The following is a 20,475-nucleotide window of genomic DNA, read 5'->3' on the forward strand; positions in this document are numbered from 1 at the left end:
GAAATCAATAAATTTAAACATGCAGATTTTGATAGACTCTTCTCACTAAATTTTTTTCAAACGTATATTGATATCTGTTTTCTAATTAAGTGAATATTTCTTACATATCAAAAATAGTATTAGTTATGGCCAATCAAACCTTAATAATGTGATAGGTCTCACTGAAAAACTATATTATCAAGCAGTTCATTCACAAGACCCTTTCTGTATGTGTTATACAACTGTTCACTCAGAGTTGAGAAAATACTTTTAAAATGTTCAAGTATCATCTGTTAAAAACAATTTTTCTCTCCTGGGTTTATATTAATGATAATATCTTTTATTTTTAGTCAAGTAATTCATACAGTATTAAAGACATTATTGCTCTAAAGAGATTTATTAATTGCCGTTTTACAGTAATGTTATATTTTTGCCTTAGAAACATAAACGAAAATTAACAGAACGCTAAATTGAGTAACATCAGTATTCAACATATTTTGTTGAATTACTACTATGAACAAAGTGCTGTAAAAGCAGTGAATAATTATGGTGAGATAACCTAAAAACAGGGGTTGGCAAACTGTAAGGCAAGATACTAAATATTTTAGGCCTTGTAAGGGCACTTACAGTCTCTGTCATATTCTTCTTCTCCTTCTTTATCTTCAACAACCATTTGCAAACATAAAAACATTTATTGGCTTGGAAGCTATACCAAAACAGACTATGAGCTGGATTTGTCTCATGATCTGTAGGTTGTTGACCTGTGACCTAAAATGCTTTTAGAGTATATTACAATTATTACCACTGTGGTTTTTGAACCAAGGCTTGAGTAATACCATCTGCAAATGTGCAGCCACATTTAGAGAACATTCATGAAAGTGACCAAGAATTGAAAATGGTTACAAATCTGCATAATTAATCCAGAATTGTGGAAACCAATGATTCAGAAACACTGAGTTTTACAATAGTAACACTACTAGAAATAAGCACAGAGGACACCTAAAACAGAGACAGCTGTGCATGATTTACTTTAGTTTTAGCCATAAAATTCAATATCATTTGCCAAGAATCCGAATTATGAGGCAAAGAATAAAAAAGCACAGACTTCTAGTAATGAAGTGTCACCCACAGAAGAGGAAAATAAATGCAAGTATTACATATACTTGAATAAGGACAATATTCGGTAACATACGATGTAATTTATTTGTCCATGAATCTATATCCAAAAGCATATGCATAGTTTTATTTTTAAAAAGCGTATATAATGATTCCTATTTTTATGCTGGAAACATTCCTTATACCCTCAAAATATACATCCTTAAAATGCAAGTTTTTATTATGTGAGATAGATTAAATTATACTATACTGATCACTATAAACATAGTTTATGTATTTGATAGTATTTCATGAATAATGTTCTAGCTAGGCCAGTTAAAAATTGCTTAGCTACCTTTAAAAACATTTTTTTTGTTGTTGTTATTCTTTGGAAGACTTTTGAGAAAGCAGTCATACAACATATACATTTGTGTGTGTGTGTGTAAATATATATATATATATAGCATCCATTCATATAAGAATCACTGAGCTTGAAACAGAATATTTTTCTTAAAAGACTGTTTTTACTTTTGCCTGGAAGCTTCAGTACTCATATTAGTCTTCCATCTCAGGGAGAAAAAAAAAATTGTACAAAAAGAACCATTTCAAGACCAATTGACTTTATTGCCTACATACCAATTCTGCAGGATTCTTTGGGAAATGAGGCAGAAGGAAGCTGTTGAGAAAGCACAGTAGGAATCCATCTAGGAAAAAAAATTAATATAAACTAAATCACATCATCTCGGTATTTTACAGAAGGCTGTGAAGACATACGAAAGAGTGACTATGTCTTAATCGAAAAAAACAAGCCAGGAAGTACACATTTGCAATTTATGAGACAGTTTATATTATGCACAAATAAATAATATATGATATGTAACCTTATTATTATGAAGTCTTTTGATATATACATATATAAATTTTAAATGTACACTAAAATACATGTATAAAAATTGCTATTTTTGCCTTTGAAACATTTCCTAATCACTTTAGTTCTGTTCTTCAGGTTGTTAAATTGAAGAAATTCATCTTATTGCTGGTTAAAAATGACCAGTAGGGCTTCCCTGGTGGCACAGTGGTTGAGAGTCCGCCTGCCGATGCAGGGGACACGGGTTCATGCCCCGGTCCGGGAAGATCCCGCATGCCGCGGAGCGGCTGGGCCCGTGAGCCATGGCCGCTGAGCCTGAGCGTCCGGAGCCTGTGCTCCGCAATGGGAGAGGCCCCAACAGTGAGAGGCCCGCGTACCACCAAAAAAAAAAAAAAAAAAAAAAATACCAGTAACCATGGTTTAGTGTTTAGAACTCACTGGATTAGTGTCTTACTGAAACTCCAGGGGGTAGCCATTGTGGATCAGTTAGAGCACCACTAAAGAAGGCGGAACAAAATTCTGTGCCCACCAAATATTCTGTGGTTAAGAGCAGTTCTTTTACAAAGGAATTAACTAGAGTGGTGTTGAAGCACTGGAGCCGCATAGGTGATGAAGAGGAAAAAATGCAGTTGTGCATGTAAGCCCTGAATACCTATTCCTAACTCCTGCTATGCAGGAATTGTCAGATCATGCTCCCCATAGTTCTACTTTCACAAATCATATACCTAAATGGCAAAATAATGTATTTTAAATGTGTTTTAAACGTGAATCATTTTCTCTCCTTTTTATTGTCAAATACACATTACCCAACACCTTCACTGAAGAAATATTAAGTCAGTTTTCAGGCTTCCACAGCAGTGGGCTCACAGGACTTCAACAATGGCCCCTGTTTGGTGAAATTGTTACTTTGACTAATTATTTCCATTGTGCTGTCACTTGTTAATTACTTGAACAAACACTTACAAGTCTGCTGTTTCATTTGCTACAATTTGTGAAGAAATATTTAAATATTTTCCTATTCTCAAGGTTTGGGGAGAAAGACATGTAAAGCACAAAGATAAGGGTTGCTATAATAGAAGGATGCAAGACAGGCATTGAAGGCATAATGTATTAGTAAATTTTACCCACTTAGAGTAGTACAGATTTCAGAGAGAAGATGATGCTTCAGAATAATCTTTAAAAATTATTTTAAAGAACACAACCTTGTAAATCAACTATACTTTAATAAAAATCATTCAATAAATATACATTAAAAGACAGAATGGAAGAAAGATTAAAGTTTAAAAGTATCAGATGATTAATATATTTGACTAATAAGAAACATTAGGTTATATGAAGATTTTTTCACCTGTTCTGATATCTTGCTTTTCTAGTAATGAAAGGACAAAAGTCCTTTCCAATAAATATAATTAGTATTAGGAAAAAAGCACAGACTTTTAAATATTAAAAAAACTATCATTAAAGTTTACTTACCAGAGAACCACAATAAATACACTGAATTACATATTTCTAATTCCAATGTGCTGGAACAAAATTTATTTTAATATAGGACATATACATGAAGGTAGTCTAAGGGATTTATTCTTCCAACGCTAAAATGTAGCAAAACTCAGAGGCTGCTTGCATAATATATTTGTACTCTAAAATATTTATCAATATTAGATAAAATTGTTTCATGGAAGAATAGAAAAACAATTTCTCCAGTTTAGAGTAAGGGACATATAAAATAATTGTATGAAAAAAGTTATCCTGCTCCCAAAGCAAAAGCCCTCTTAATCTACAAAAAGTGACAATGGGACAAATTGGTAACAAATCAGTTATCTAACAAAGAACTTACATTTTCTGATATAAGCTTTTTTTCACTGTTCATTCTCCACTCAGGTAAAGTGGGTGGCTGAAATCTATTCAGCTGGCAGTAAGAGGGAAGTAAGTCTGACACATGTTTTATATGTACCTATCATATTGGAAAAAATAAAGAATTTATATTATGAAAATGAACTTCTGACTCATAGTTTTACTTGCAGAAAAAAATGGAAAACTTAGCCTTAATGTTTATTTCACATAACACATAACCATCAATGAAAGGAGTGCTGTGTGACCTTTCTTGAATTAACACTCTCAAATACTAAACTCTCAAATTCTGCTTTATTTGAAATAGAACAAATATGTTCTGTGTTTACTATTTGTCTGCACAGAAATACAGGGCTGACTGTGATAAATTAGGGTGGCAACTGAGAATGAGACATGTTTCAAGAATTGTGTCAGATGCAAAGGTTAATATTGGCTTTATCTTTAAATTTCCTCTTTTTAATATGCTGAACAGCCAGGAACTGATTATGTGCATGTCATCAAAATATTTTTCTTCTCTATCAAAAATTGTTATCTACAATCTTTCCAAGATTTCAATAAATCCATCGATTAAAAACAAAAGTGTTTTTAAGTTTTGCAGGAGAGAAACACATTAAGAAACGTTACTGTGAATTTCATGAAGTATTTGTACTTCTTCATGTACTAAGCTAAGGTTTATTTTTCAAATTTGTAAGGCTCTATTACAAGTATGCCTTTAAGTATACTATTAGAGATACAAACTATGATAAAAAGATACTCCCCTCTTTGTATTTAGTGCTATGAATTTCCCTCTCAGCACTATTTTAGCTGCATCTCACAGGTTTTGAAATAATATTGTATTATTATTTTATTCTATTCAATACACTTTGTAAAGGCTTTATTTATTTTAAGCAGTTTCAGATTTATAACAACATTGAAAGGGAAGTACAGAGATCTCCCATATGTTTCATGCCCACAAACTTCCATAGCTTCCCCATTATCAACACCAATCACCAGAATGGTACATTTTTTTTTACCAAGCATAAGCCTACATTGATATATCATAATTACCCAAAGTCCATAGTTTACTTTATGGTTCTCTCTTGATATTATACTTTCAATGGGTTTGGACAAATGTATGTTCAATACATTATTAAATTTCCCTTGAGACTATCTTTTTAATTCATGGGTTAATTAGAAGTGAGTTGTTTAGATTCTAAGTGTTTGGAAATTTTCCTCATCTTTTGTTATCAAGTTTTAGATTGATTACATTGTGGCCAGAGAACATGGTCTGTATGATTTATTTTCTTTTAAATCTGCAGAAGTTTGCTTTATGGCCCAGGATATGGTATATCTTGATCTATATTCCCAGGACACTGGAAAAGAATGTGTATGTTCTGCTGTTCTTGGTTGGAGTGCTCTATAAACATCAATTAGATCTTATTGTTTAATGGTGGTTTTAATTTCTTATATAGGCTTTCAGTCTCCAACTATAACTGTGGATTTGTCCATTTATTTTCAGTGCTATCAGTTTGTGCTTCACATTATTTTCCAGCTCTAATTTTTTTTTTTTTTTTTTGGTGTATACACATTTAGGATTTCTATGTCATTGTGGTAGATTAATCCTTCTATCGTTATGCAAAGTTCCTTGCTGTTCCTGGTAATTTCCTTTGCTCTAACATCAACTTTATATGATATTAATATAGCTATTGTTGCTTTCTTTTGATTAATGTTTGCATGGTATACTTTTTCCATCTTTTTACTTTCAAGCCACATATATAATTACATTTCAAGTGAACTTCTTGTAGACAGCAAACAGTTTGACAGGGTTTTTTAATCCACTCTACCAATCTATTGTTTAGTTGTATATTTAGACATTAAAATTCAAAGTAATACTGCTATGTTTGGGCTTAATTCTGTCATTTAATTTTTTTGTTTTCTGTTTTTTTCTGCTCTTCATTTCTATTTTTTTTTCTTTCCTTACTGGGGCTTACTGGAACGCATTTTAGAGGTCCACTTTGAAGAAAATATAGTGTTTTGGAGTGTATCTCTTCGTAGAGTTTTTTGCTGTTTGTTTTTTAGTAGTTGCCCTAGCTATAATACTATATATACATAAGTTATCAAATTCTACCAGTGACTCTATTTTACTACTTCAAGTGAAGTATAGAAACCTTGCCTCCCCTCATATACCTTCTTTCCCTTCCCCATGTATAATACATTTGTCATAAATATTTTCTCTATACCCATGGAGAACCATATTAGATACTTATAATTATTGCTTCAACCACTAAACATAATTTGGAAAGCCCAAGAGGAGAAGTTTTTATTTATTATATTTAGCCATATTTGTATTTATGTATTTTCCTTCCTTCCTGATCTTCCCAGATTCCTTCTTTTATAATTTTAATCCTGTTCAGAGAACTTCCTTTAGTAATTCTTTTAGAGGAGCTCTGCTAGATATAAATTCTCTTTTCTTTCATATAATAATCTCTTGATTTCCCCCTTCATTCATGAGGAACATTTTCACTGGATATGGAATTCTGGGTTGAGAATAATTTTATTTCAGCACTTAAAAAATATAGTAGCACTGCCCTCTGTCCTCTTAGTTTTATAATGAGCTATCTATAGTTATTTAAATTGTTTTTTCCACTGTAAGTGAGGTTTTATTCCTCTCTGGCTGCTTTCAAGATTTTTGTTTCTTAGTCTTTAGAGGTTTACTATAATATTTCTTGACATAGATTTCATTGGGCTTATCCCAATTGCAATTTTCTAAGCTTCTTGAATCTGTACTTTTATCATTTTTGAAAAAAAATTGGAAAATTTCAGCAATTATTTCTTTAAATACTTTATCATCTTGATATATTTTATCCTTTCTTTCTGTGATGTTGGTGACTCAAATATTAGATCTTTGGTCTTAATCTCACATGTCCCTGAGGCTCTGTTCATTTTTTGTGTGTATTTTTTCCTCTGTTTTCAGAATAGGCTATTTCTGTTGTTCTATCTTTAAGTTCACTGATTCTTTCTCTTTCCCATTATTTCTACTGTTGAGCCCATCCACTGAGGTTTTTTAATATTGGTTATTATATTTTTTTAGTTCTAAAATTTATATTTGTTCCTCTCTATATCTTCTATTTTTTTAATATCTTTATTGGAGTATAATTGCTTTACAATGGTGTGTTAGTTTCTGCTTTATTACAAAGTGAATCAGTTATACATATACATATGTCCCCATATCTCGTCCCTCTTGCATCTCCCTCCCTCCCAGCCTCCCTATCCCAACCCTCTAGGTGGTCACAAAGTACCGAGCTGATCTCCCTCTTCTATGTGGCTGCTTCCCATTAGCTATCTATTTTACGTTTGGTAGTGTATGTATGTCCATGCCACTCTTTCACTTTGTCCCAGCTTACCCTTTCCTCTCCCTGTATCCTCAAGTCCATTCTCTAGTAGGTCTGTATCTTTATTCCCATCTTGCCCCTACGTTCTTCTGACCATTGTTTTTTTCTTTTTCTTTTTTTTTTTTAGATTCCATATATCTTCTATTTTTTTGCTGAAACTTTCTAATTTTAATTTCATTTGCTTCAAACATGTTAGCAATTGTTCATTTAAGTATTTTTTTGATGGGTATTTTAAAATCCTTGTCAGATAATTCTAACATCTGTTAGTTGTCTTTTCTCATTTAGCTTAAGGTCTTGCTGGTTCTTGGTATAAAGAGTATAGACATTTTAGCTATTATCTTATAAAACACTGGATATTGATTAAATCTTGTGTTTTAGAACTTTCTGAAAACAATCCAGTGAGTGAAGAGGGCTGCTGCTTCATTACTGCCAGATGGAGTGGAAGTCCAGATTTCAAATTCAGCCCCCACTGACATTTGAGGTGCGTGAGGGGATCCCCATAACTGCTGGGTTGGAGCTTCCCAAGTATTCTCCACTGACACTGTGTTGTATGTGTTGGGAGAGGGGAAATGATCTTGTTACTGCTGAACGCTGGTGAATGTCTTGATTCTTCATTAGGCCTCCTCTAACAGCACTGCAGTGACCCGAGATGGTGGGGACAGGGGGGCACGGGGCAGGGGGAGGATGCCTCATTACTACTGGGTGGTAGTGAAAGTCCATGCTCCCCACATAGTCTCCTCTGATATCATAAATTGTGAGGGGCTCATTATTTCATGGCAGGGATGAAAGTCCTGGCTGCCCACTTAGTATTCTCTGACAATACCCGGATATCTCCATTTGCCTTTTCTCACACCACCTTGGTATCCCCACTTGTCCTTTGCTGGCTTGAGAGTGGGTGGAGCAACAGATTTTTCTGTGATGTTTGGCTGGAGTAGATTCAATGCTCTTCGCCCCTTTCTAGTTGATTGGCTAGAGAAAGCAGGATTTACTTGGGCTGTTTGTTTTTCTGTCCTTATGGTGTTTCTGAGATGCTTACTTCTCCAGTATCCAGTCTGGGATATATGAAGCAAAAAGCAAATCAAAGAACTTACCACTATATTGTTTCTTGGATCCTGAGATCCCTAGTTGGTTTGCCTTCCTCTCTCTACCTGTGAGAGTCTTCTAAGTTTGTTTTACATATAATGTCCAGGAATTGTAGTTCTATTTATTGGGAGGAGTAGGAAAAAGTATGTCCACTCCATTTTTCCAGAAGCAGAAATCCTGACTTAAGTTAACCATTACTCAGACAGCTCTGTTGCAAATAGGAGGCAAGTGTAGAATAGGGAGAGTAGTTAGAAGGCTATTGCCATAATTCAGGGGGCTTAAATCAGCATAGTAACTTCGAAGATGATGAGATGAGGTACTGTTAAAATAAATGAAATAAATATTTGCTGATGATTTAGAGACAGTGTGAGGGAGAAAGAGAGCAATGAAGTATGATTCTAAAATGTTTAGTCTAAGCAATGGAGTTACCCTCAGCTGAAAAGAGAAAGACTGTATATGAGCCTAATCTGAAGGGAATGAGAGATCAGAAGTATGGCCTTCATATTCAATATAGTAATATATATTAAAATCCAAATGGAAATATATTGCCTAGTCACTTGTAGATGTGATTCAGAGTTCAGTAGAGAGGCCTGAGCTGGACATATAAATTTGGGAATCATCGTGGTATTTAAAACCATGAGAATAAAAAAGATCATTAAGGGAAGGACAGAGCTAGAGACAAGGACAAAAGAGAGCCCTAGGGCCCTTAAAGGTTAAAAGGTCTGAGAGAAGAAGAGGAATCTGCAAAGAAGAATGAAAAGAATTGGTCAGAAAAGCAGAGGAAAATCAGTGTGGCATCTTGAAACCAAGTGAAGAAAGTATGTCAAGAAGAAGGGTAAAGTCATCAGTATTAAATGTTTCTGGTAAGTCAAGTGACATGAAGTCTGAGATTTATGATTGGATGTGTTATATAACACACTAATAGATATATTAGTTTCCTATGAGTTCTGCAAAACATCAACACAAACTGGGCAGCTTAAAATAATACAAATGTATTCTCTCACAGTTCTGAAAGGTAGAAGTCTGAAATGAAGGGGTCAGCAGTGCTGTATTCCTTCCAGAGTCTTCTAGGTGAGAATCCATTCCTTGCCTCTTTCAGTAAGGAGCTGGCAGGGATGTACATTAGCCACCTTTGACTTGTGGCCTGATAACTCCAGTATCTGCCTCCATTTTTAACACGGCTTTTTCCTCAGTGTGTAGTCTAATTTGCCTCTTCCTCTCTCTTACAAACACACTTGTGATGGCCTTTGGGTCCCAACAAGATAATCCAAAATATTCTCCTCATCTCAGTATCCTTAAAATTAGTCATTTCTGCATAAACTTTACCATGTAAGGTAATATCCACTGGTTCCAGGGATTAGGAAATTGGTCATATCTTTGAGAACTATTATCAACATATCACAAAAGACAAAACACATATATAAAATATGTTAACTTTTTACTAATTTATTAGGGCGTTAAATGAGGCAATTCCTGTTTTCTGAAAATTCTGACTAAAAAGCAATGTTGAGAACAATTGTGATAAGTACTCACTTCCAAGCTTGAAACAAGAAAAGGAAACCAGGCTTCTTATGCTTACAGCATATCTCACTGCTGACCTATATGAAAGATGCTTGGAGGCATTTCAGAGATTCTTTGGAGATTATTTGGAGGAGACTCTCTTTGTGGTATTTCCCCTCACATGGCCAAATGAAGAAGTCAAAAGAAAACAGTCAAAAAAGTTATAAAGGTAGCTTCCAGAAATGAAAAGTTATCTCAGCTGAAAACTTCTGCAGAAGTCAAAAGGCTCAGTGCTGATGAGAGGCTGCAGCAGAGAGCAGCTAAGAATTATATCTGTCCCCTTGAGCTTGCATATCCTTTACTGTAGAAGAGCTGAAGCTGGTCAGCATTGACAAGGTTAGAAGTAAGAAGATAGGCAAAAATGTACAAAAATCTTTTGTGGGCCAAGTGGACATGACAGAACATAACCTGGTAGGAACCATCTTGAATGAACATAATCTGAAAGGAATGGCTGCCTCTTGGGCTGTGTGGATCCCAGCAGAATGTGAATCATCGGGAAAGGAGAAAGGGGGAAGCTATAAGAGGTCAGACAAGGAATGTAACATCTGCACCAGGCAGAGGGAACCAACAGTCAGAATCCAAGAACACTAGAAGGTAAAACTGTATCTTCATCTGGTCCTTCTCTTCCTGCCCACCTTTCCATCCTTGGGAAACCAAAAGCAGCAGAATGGGTTCTGGGAAAGGAGGATGTGGAAAAAGAAGAGCAAAAGAACATTTGAGGTATACCTTCCTCATAGCTGAAATGCAAAGGAGTCAGGACTGAGCTGCTCTAAATTTGAAGTATGATGGAAGTTTTCATTTACATAATAATGGAATTTTAAATAATTAAAAATCAGGAAAAAAACCCCAAGAAATTGAAGATAACACAAACAGATAGAAAGATATACCATGTTTTGGATTGGAAAAATCAATATTGTTAAAATGACCATACTACCCAAGGCAATCTACAGACTCAATGCAATTCCTATCAAATTACCAATGGCATTTTTCACAGAGCTAGAACAAATAATTGTAAAATTTGTATGAAAAAAAAAAAGCCAAAACAATCTTGAGAAAGAAGAATGGAGCCGGAGGAATCACGATCCCTGACTTAAGACTATACCACAAAGCTAGAATAATCAAAGCAGTATGGCACTGGCACATAAACAGAAACATAGACCAATGGAACTGGATAGAAAGCCCAGAAATAAATCCACATACTACAGTCAGTTAATCTAGAGCAAAGGAGACAAGAATATATAATGGAGAAAAAAAGACAGTCTCTTCAGTAAGTGGTGCTGTGAAAACTGGAAAGCTACATGTAAAAAATGAACTTCAAACATTTCTAACACTACATATAAAAATTAACTCAAAATGGATTAAAGACCTAAATGTAAGACAGGATAGTATAAAAGTCCTAGTGGAAAACATAGGCATAACACTCTTTGACATAAATCACAGCAATCTTTTTTGGATCCATCTCCTAGTGTAATGGAAATAAAAGCAAAAATAAACAAATGGGACCTAATTAAACTTAAGAGCTTCTGCACAGCAGAGGAAACCATAAACAAAATGAAAAGAGAACCTACAAAATGGGAGAAAACATTTGCAAATGAAGTGACTGACTAAAAGGGATTAATTTCCAAAATATACAAACAGCTCATACAACTCCATATCAAAAAAACAAATGATCCAATAAAAAAATGGGCAGAAGACCTAAATACACATTTCTCCAAAGAAAACATACAGATGTCCAAAAAGCACATAAAGAAATGCTCAATGTCATTAATTATTAGAGAAATAAAAATCAAAACTACAATGAGGTATCACCTCACACCACTCAGAAGGGCCATCATCAAAAAGTCTACAAATAATAAATGCTGGAGAGGGTGTGGAGAAAAGGGGACCCTCCTACACTGTTGGTGGGAATGTAAATTGGTGCAGCCACTATGGAGAATAGTATGGAGGTTCCTTGAAAAACTAAAAACAGAGTTACCATATGATCCTGCAATCCTGATCTTGGGCATATATCCAGAAAATACAAAAACTCTAATTCAAAAAGATACTTGCATCCCAATATTCATAGCAGCACTATTTACAATAGCCACGACATAGAAGCAATCTAAATGTCCATGGACATATGAATGGTTAAAGAAGATGTGGTACATATATACAATGGAATATTACTCAGCAATAAAAAGGAACGAAATTGGGTCATTTGCAGAGACATGGGTGGATCTAAAGACTGTCATACAGAGTGAAGTATCAGAAAGAGAAAAACAAATATCATGTATTAATACATATATGTGGAATCTAGAAAAATGGTACAGATGAACTGGTTTGGAAGGCAAAAATAGAGACAAAGATGTAGAGAACAAACGTATGGACACCACGGAGGGAAAGTGGCAGGGGGCTGGGGTGGTGGTAGGATGAATTGGGAGATTGGGATTGACATATATACACTAATATGTATAAAATAGATAACTAATAAGAACCTGCTGTATAAAAAATAAATAAATAAAACAAAATTAAAAAAAACAAAAAAGATGTGGTATGTATGTGTGTGTGCCTATATATATATATATATAACTCAGCCATAAAAAAGAATGAAATAATGCCATTTACAGCAACACAGATGGACCTAGAGATTATCATACTAAGTGGAGTGAGACAGAGAAAGACAAACATCATATGTCACATATGTGGAATCTAAAAAAATGATACAAATGAACTTATTTACAAAACAGAAATAAACTCAAAGACATAGAAAACAAACTTATGGTTACCAAAGGGGAAAGCAGGGGGAAGGGATAAATTAGGAGTTTGGGATTAAAAATTACATGCTACCATATATAAAATAGATAAACAACGAGGATCTACTGTATAGCACAGAGCTATATTCAGTATCTTGTAATGACCTATAGTGGAAAAGAATCTGAAAAATATATATATATTATACATAAATGTATGACTCACTTTGTCACACACCTGAAACTAAGACAACATTGTAAATCAACTATTTCAGAGAAAAAAAAAATCAGGCTATTAACAATTGAAACTACCTGAAAACCTGTGAGATCTAACAGATAAAAAGAGAGATTCTAGATTTTTTTCTGTGGGGAAACACTGAAAGGAAAAGAAAAAAAAAGTATTTCCCAGTTATACTCTCTCAAGTTCAAACCTTTTTATAATGGATATATTAGTAACATATGGGTCTTTTATATGTAAATAAATACCATCTTTATTTCCCCATTAAAGCAAACAGTACGTTAATTTAGAGCATCATGCTGTGTATAAACTATCTGAGCAATTTTAGGTCACTCCCTGTCATGACAATGCTCTCTCTCCATCCCCTCCTAGCTCACGCTGACACTAAAAAAGGCAATTCCCTCATTTCAGAAGAAAGTTCATCAATGGAGAATCTTTCTCCATAGCAAAAGAAATATACATTTCCCCATGCCCCAAACTGCTCCAAACTCACACTACATACTTTTAGTGTATGTTGAAATATATTTTGCAAATTCCAAAACTGCCCTAGGGGAAACTATGAATACAACTATAAACGGAAGAAATAAAGGGTTTTTTCCCCATTCAAAACTGCAGCAACAAATCCCAGAGAGTAATATTTTCCAGAGTTGGGGAAGACTTGAATCTTTACAGTGGAAAAAGAGGACCTGCAGACCAAACATTTTACTGGGTGAAGCAGTGCGTGGAAAGAATCTACTGCAACATACAAAAAAAACAGTAAAAGAAAAAAAAAAGGTATCTTGATGTAGCAGAAGTTAGCAATCAAAATAAGGTTCGGTGATGATTTGCGTGATTTGAGGAATGCAGCTGCCCATCCTGCCAACAAACCCAGGAAAGGTAGCCCAGCTGTTTCCAACGAAGAACTGCAACAATGGGAATTCTGTTCTCTGCGAGACATGAGGATTAGCTGCCAATGATCCCAAGTTGTGTGTAAGACCACACACAATTCAAACAGAAACTCGAAGTACAGCATTTGCGTGTCTTGATATTTGTAAAAATCTCAACTAATCCCTTAATATAATACACCATTTGGGAAATAATTATGGAGAAGTACGACTCCAGAGTCTTTTTAGAAAGATGACTTCAGAAATGTTCACTGGTCTCTACTCTAAGTTGTTTAAATAGATGCCCATTTCATTATCTAAACTGATTAAAAATATTTTGCATCGTTTTCCCCAAATATATGTTTAGAAGTAAAAATTATAGGAACGACTGCTTTGATTGATGGCAGTCCACACATGTGCCCATCTCATTCTTCATTATATGCTCAGCCTTTACTTTGAATAGTCACTTTTCCTCTCTCATTCCTACTTAGAAAAATAAAACGTGGTTCTACTTTGATTAATAATGTACCTTTGTAAAGAAGAAAATGTGTCGCATTTTGGAAAAAAAGCAAATGACTCAATAGAAAAACAGAAAATTATCAGTGCTAAAAAGAGAACAGTGCTGATCTTTGATTTGTTATATATAGTATTTCCATGGTTGTCCATGACTCATGGGAGAAAGTTCAAGCCTTTTCAGGGCATAAACATACTCATTCCCACATCTCACCTTCAGTCACATCTCCAGCTGCTACCTGCTTTGCCCCCTATAATCTGAATGAAAAAGTAACTTTTCACCTTTCCAAAATGGTTATTTTTTAACTTCTCTGTCTTGTCAGATGCAATGTCCTTTGCCAGTAATAAATCTATCTAGCAAACCTCTGCTCATTTTTTTAAGATCCAGCTCAAATTTCACTTTAAGTAAGCCTTTCTTGAGCAATTTCATGGAGAGGTCCTGTGCCATCCCTTATGTTTTTACATACTTTTATAATGGTCTTATCACACTGTATTATAACATATTGTTTATGAGAGCATCTGTCTTCAGTGGATTGAGAGTTCTTTGAAAACTGGGGTTTGTCATATTAATATCTACATTCCTTAGGATTGATTGTTTGGCATATGATTCACATGAAGTAAATATTTCTTGTATTTATGAAAAAATTAATATGCCAGTGAGTCCATTTTTTATGTCTTGGCACTAAACATAAGGTGCTGTCTCTGAGCCTAAGCCTCCCCTAACACTGCCCTGTGAACAGGACTGAAGCAAAAGATAGTCATGCCTTTTGACTGACTTAGCCCCTAACCAAGCGTGAAAAGGTATCAGCTAAGGTGAACTGTTCCAGGGAATCTCCATGTTCCACTGTCCACAAGTGCTTGTAACAATGTCCTACACCCCCAAAAAAGTAAACTGCTACACAAAACCCAAAACCCATGTTGAAAGAAAAGAATTTTTTTTTTGTAGAGACTACTATAAGCCATGGATAAATAGTCTAAAAGTATGTTACTACTGGCCCCTTTTTTCAAGGTCTTATTCCTTTTATGCAAATGTTACATTTTATTGTATCAGTAAAAATAATACAAAAATATGTACAGAAACATGCCTCTCTGTACACATTTAATTCTACCTTCTAAAGTAACCAGGATTATCAATTTGGTATCTATCCTTCCACATATACACACACACACATATATATTTGTGTGTGTGTGTGTGTGTGCAAGTGTGCAGGTGCCTTTGGGATATAATGTTCTTTTTTTATCATACTGAGATCCAACGTTATTATGCAACCTTCTTTTTTAGATTTAACTTTTCTCTTCCTTTTCCATTTTTTACCAAAGTCTGAAACATTGTCAGGACTAGAAATCCTCAAGGGCAATGTTTGAGGACTTTCTTCTTCCTTCACTAAACACTGAATGTGACATATTTTGCCCCACTTTACAGTCCTTCAGTCAACTAGGAAATCATATAGGGCTAGAATTTCTGTACTTCAAAGGACGCCATTTTACACAATAACAACTTACAACACCCAGACAAGTCTGATTAGGTTGTCTCTCTCTCTCTCTCTTCTCCACCCCCCGCCCCCATCCCTCTCCCTGTCCCTCGCTCTCCCTCTATCTCCTTCCTCTCAGGCACATGCAAAACTCACACAGGTCCACCAAGAGGTGGAAGCAATGCCTCTATTCTGTTTTTCATTCAATGTCTATTTTCAATTTTTTTTCCAAGAGTATTTCTGTTTGAGGTTTTTATTTAGAGAAGCATAACTTACTAACTCATCCAAAACAGGGACCATGACGTAGTATGTTACCCCTATCAAGTGATATTTTGTACACTGTAGATGCCAAATAAATATTTTTTGTTATGAATGAATGGGTGAATTTCACACTACATCCATCCTATTTTGCCTTTCTTTACAGATTATGAAGTCCATGGTATTTGGATAAATCTACATTTTCTTCTTTTGATGATGGTCATTGCTTTAAATACTTCTAACCAAACTCCATTTTAATGCCACTTGAAACCATATAATTTACAATAGAAATTTAAGTTTTACTCCAGAATTTTGTCAGGAAGAACTTTATGAATATTTATATTTGACACAAATTTTAAGATAACAATCAAGAGGAAGAAGAGCAAGTAGAAACTGCAGATCAATGGTGGTGGCAATGATAGTAGGACAATAGAAGTATTTCTTCACTGAAGCAGAAATACACAGGCTTGAAAGATGTTTATTTTCAGTTTTTGTTTAGTCTTCTCATTTTGCCTGATTATACTCTTTCATGGTTTTCCTTTCTTTACATCTATTTTGTCTTTTACCGTTATGTATACTCTAACATGCTTCATTCTGCTTTTACAACCATTCTGCTTTCTACTGATTTTATTCCTCCTCACTTATATACAAGATTTTTTAAAATAATAGTAAGTTAAACCATTACCTAATACCCATTTTCATAACATAATATACATGTCTATCATTTTCTCTTTCTTAATGTGTACCTACATCTTTGTAATCCAACTAAAGGTGGAGTACATAGTAGAGAACATAAAGAGATTTACTCCTTTTTCTAAAATTTTATTTTATAGCTAAGGAAACTGAGACCCCCAAAAGCCAAATATCTTATGGACAGTTACATAGCTAATTTGAGCAGATTCTGACATAGAGACATGTCTACTGACGTTCAGTCTGTGTTCTTTCCACTACACTTCATTATCTTTCAAATAAAACCAGTATTTTTCCAGGTTTTTAAGTTGGTGCCATGGCTTAAGTTGGTATTAATATTAAATGTTTATTATAAAAAGAAAATAAATGAATACCATTTTATGAAAAGTAGAATGCAAGGTAACAGTTCCACCCTATGCATGTCTAATAATATATAATCTATGATATCTATAGCTTCATATTTTACAAAGTAATAAACCCAACATTTAATAACTTCAATTGATATTTTTCAACTGACAGACTAATACTAACATGTTTCTCCTAGAGTTTCTAAATTATGCCCACAAAATAATAACAGTTCTTGTTAAACATGAAGGAAGGTAATGGGATACTTTAAACATGTCCTCATAACCTACAATGGAAAGAACCACACACATACAGTAACAGTTTTAAATTAATTCTCAGAGGTGCATTAAAAGTATTTTTATTAGATAAAGATTCCAAACATTGGCACAAAAGAGAAGTCAACTATAAAAAATAGATAAAGTTTGTTATAGTTACCACTGGCAGTTTTGGTATCATCTAAATATTCTAAATAAACTAAAAGAAGTGATTTATTTTATCATCTACTGTACTGACAAGTATGCTGGCAATTCTATTCTAAATAATTTTTCCAATAGTATGACTTACCCTGTATAAACACTTCTGTGCTTCCATGACCTCTCCTGCAAAACTACCTAGGTTTACTGGAATACTTAGCAGGGCTCTTGGTATCTTAGGAAGAAAGAAATGTCATAGCAGAAAATTGTTTAAATTATAAGAATTAATAAAAAAAAAGTTGTAAAACTTCAGTAAGAACTTGATTCCCACTTTAAACTCTAAGAAATGGAATCAAGTTCTTATTGAAATTTGACACACACACATATACATACACATATGTGTATGTGTATATGCACATGCATATATGTGTATAAATAGAATATTAGTGCAGCGGTCCCCGACAGTAGCCCTACAGTTTAGCAAAGACTTTACACCAAGCCACCATTTCCTTCTGCCGTGCTGTACTCTGCTTTTTTGTAACATCCTCAATGCTTTAAACTTTTTCAGCAACTGTTTTGACCTTGCCCTTTACCTTTTAAATCATAGCATGCACACAAAAACTAGTAAGAACTACCACAAGCCAGAATTTGTTTTCTCATGCTTTAAAAAATTAAAAGGACGTACATTATACACAAGTAAAGTATAGGTTTTAGTGTACGGATATTTGATATTAATTCGTTCACAGAAAACTGTGGCAAGCAATATTTGCCAGAAAGAGGAAATAAAGAAGGGCATAAATTATTGATAAATATATATTGTAACCTCCTGCAGACACTCGTGTCTTTTTCTGATTCAACAGTAATAAAATCTCTGCTACTAGCCTACAAAATATTTGGATAGGAATTTCTTGCAATTTATTAATTTATATGGTTTTATGATAGGTTTAAGAAAGTTTCATTGCTGTATACATTTGAGCATTTTAAAACATGGAGTACAAAATACTTATTATAGATACTCAGCAACTCCCTTTGAATTAAAAATAACATGGTAGTTTTTATGCACTACAGTATAAAAATGTTTCTACATGAAAAGCAAATGTTTCTGAAAACATTTTTTTTAAAAGAAGAGAGTGATAGTTCTAAGTACATTAAGTTTCTTCAGTAAGTTATTTAGGAGAGGTACCTCAATAATTTGACAGGCTGGCAAAATCAAAGTTCAATGCTCTTCAAATTGATTTTTACATCCTCTGAGAATGGACATGGTACTTGTTTTCTGGAAAGCTGCTAAGTTTGGATTTGAGGTGAAAGCAGTAGAAACATTTATTGATTTGAGTTCTGGAATCTGAACTCACATTCTGAAATCTGACGACATATGTCACATACCATTTCCAATTCATAATACTACTAGTAATAGTTACCACTTAGTTTTTGTACCTGCTGATCACCATGTTAATTGCTCCTGTGGGAAACGTAATTACAGGGCTCATAAACCCCCAACTGTAGTGTTTATTAAGAGAAAAATATGGGGGAAAGCATTAAAGCCACTAAAATATAAACTGAATTGAAAAAAGGCTAAAGTATGTGATTGTCTTAGAGCATGTGAAGAATAAAAATAATTCAATTAATTCAATCAATTAATTCCCAGTATTAATGGGGGAAATTTCCATCAGTAGAGGGATGGTGAAGCCCCCTTTCCAAGTGTCCTAGCTAGCTGTCTGTCCAGTTTTGCTCTAAAGATTTTGGCTTCTCACAATGAGAACCATCTTTTCATATTGTGGTTTCCATTCATGTGAGGTTGCAATTATTAGTTAAATGACAAATATTGAGAGGGTAAATTCTTCCGATTAAAGATCTAAAACAGTTAATCTATATATGAATTTTTGAATTTACAATAATAAAATCTATTATCCTTTTGCATTGAAAACTACAAAGAACTTTCAGGCCCATCAAATACAGAATCATAAATACTAAAATGATTATTCTTGAAGTCCAAATGTATGATAATCATTCCTTTGTCTAAAAAGAATCATAAATTGTTCAGATGCAAACATGCTATTTATATTCCACTGTATAATATATGGGTTTCTACATTACTCTCAGAGATTCTATGTGTGCCTTAGATGACAGAAATAAGAAATTGAAAATATCTACCCTTTAATTCTTTATTATTACTCTATTTCCCAAAGAAAAACTAATGTAAATTCTTAAATATCTAGAGTCTTGTGAGGAAACAATCACTGTTTTGAGAAGGTGGCTTTATATGTAGGACAGCTCATTTTCTCTCCAATTCTAGACAGCAGTAATCATTAAAGCATGCAGAAGCTATTGGAATGTTATACAATGGTAAGTACACATATATTCCTTATATATACTTATCTATAACCAATTTACATTATTCTATTACGGATCACTTTCTAAAATTCTCAGACCACCAAAATAATTCCACATATTTTTCACTCAGCAATGGTTTTTTCAACAATGACTAGCTGGTATGTATTGCGCTTGGTTAAGAATTCCCTTCTGTCTTTATTCTTCATATTTTGGCAACTAAGCCTTACTAGTTGACATATGGAATTTACAATCAAAATTACCTCAAATGAGCTCTTTCAGTGAACATTAACAAACAATAATGAAATCCAAGAAGTAGAAAAACATCTCAGACTCTTTTTTCTTTTTTAGAAAACTTTCAAAATACAGCATTTAATGTGATTATAACTGTTCTACTACCATAATTGAAATTAATTTACAGACAATAACAATTTCCAGAGAGAAACATCAGGGATGAAAGAAATACTAACACTGACATACAATGATTTCCATACTGGATGGTAAGACAGTTAAAATCACTGCTACTATGTTAGTGCTTACATTCCAGTTTTATGCAACGCAGGATCTGTTACTTGTTTCAGACTTGAATGGTGATATAATCTTTTTGTTTTTCATGAATATCCACCGTATAAAGACCAATGAATTGGTTGATTTTTATCAGGCAACTGAACTCACTACAGGTAAAATACACATGTATACACAAACATTCACTTATACTCATGAAACTGTTATATTGAGACACAGAGAGAGAGAGAGAGAGAGAGAGAGAGAGAGCGCACAAGCTATGTGTTTAACTACTTATATTTGGAACCACTACAC

The 20,475-nt window shown here is 33.9% G+C and overlaps 1 protein-coding gene across 9 annotated transcripts in view; it reads right to left on the reverse strand.

Annotated features, from left to right (window-relative positions):
* Positions 1 to 20,475, reverse strand: part of SEMA3A (semaphorin 3A) — an 859,827-nt gene that overhangs the window by 811,164 nt on the left and 28,188 nt on the right. For 8 of the 9 annotated variants that reach the window (XR_013829775.1, XR_013829776.1, XR_013829777.1 and 5 more), the window contains exon 3: positions 1,711 to 1,778. The gene's annotated coding sequence lies outside the window, so the exon portion shown is untranslated. Of the gene's footprint in view, positions 1 to 1,710; positions 1,779 to 3,779; positions 3,879 to 20,475 lie in introns of those variants that run through there. The other variant, XM_079931562.1, reaches the window with a different exon arrangement.

Source organism: Stenella coeruleoalba, assembly GCF_951394435.1.
Source record: "Stenella coeruleoalba genome assembly, chromosome: 9".
Classification (NCBI taxonomy): Eukaryota; Metazoa; Chordata; class Mammalia; order Artiodactyla; family Delphinidae; genus Stenella; species Stenella coeruleoalba.